The following is a 474-nucleotide window of genomic DNA, read 5'->3' on the forward strand; positions in this document are numbered from 1 at the left end:
CAGCTAGGAACCTAGAATTCTGCATGATTCCCTTTTTTTCATGTGCTATAGCCCACGCCTTCTGAGTGGCCCCGGGCCCCCCGAATCCCGATCGCCTAAAATATTTTCGGGCCATCAAATACGACCTAAGGAACCTTAGTCGCCGCTCCCCATGACCGTTCCTCTTTTTTGTATTTTACGGTCAAAAAACTAGAATTTCGCCCGATTCCCAAATTTTCATGTGCTATAGCCCACGCCTTCCGAGTGGGCCAGGTCCCCCGGACCCCAATCACCTAAAATTTTCTGGGCCATCAAATACGACCTACGAAAACATAGTCACCGCCTCGCCATGAATGTTCCTCATATATTTGCATTTTACGACCAAAAAACTAGAATTCCGCCCGATTCCCAAATTTTCATGTGTTATAGCCCACGCCTTCCGAGTGGGCCCATGACGCCCGGACCCAGATAGCCTAAAATGTTTATAGGCCATCA

Source organism: Nicotiana tabacum, chromosome 19 (genome assembly GCF_000715075.1).
Source record: "Nicotiana tabacum cultivar K326 chromosome 19, ASM71507v2, whole genome shotgun sequence".
Lineage (NCBI taxonomy): Eukaryota > Viridiplantae > Streptophyta > Magnoliopsida > Solanales > Solanaceae > Nicotiana > Nicotiana tabacum.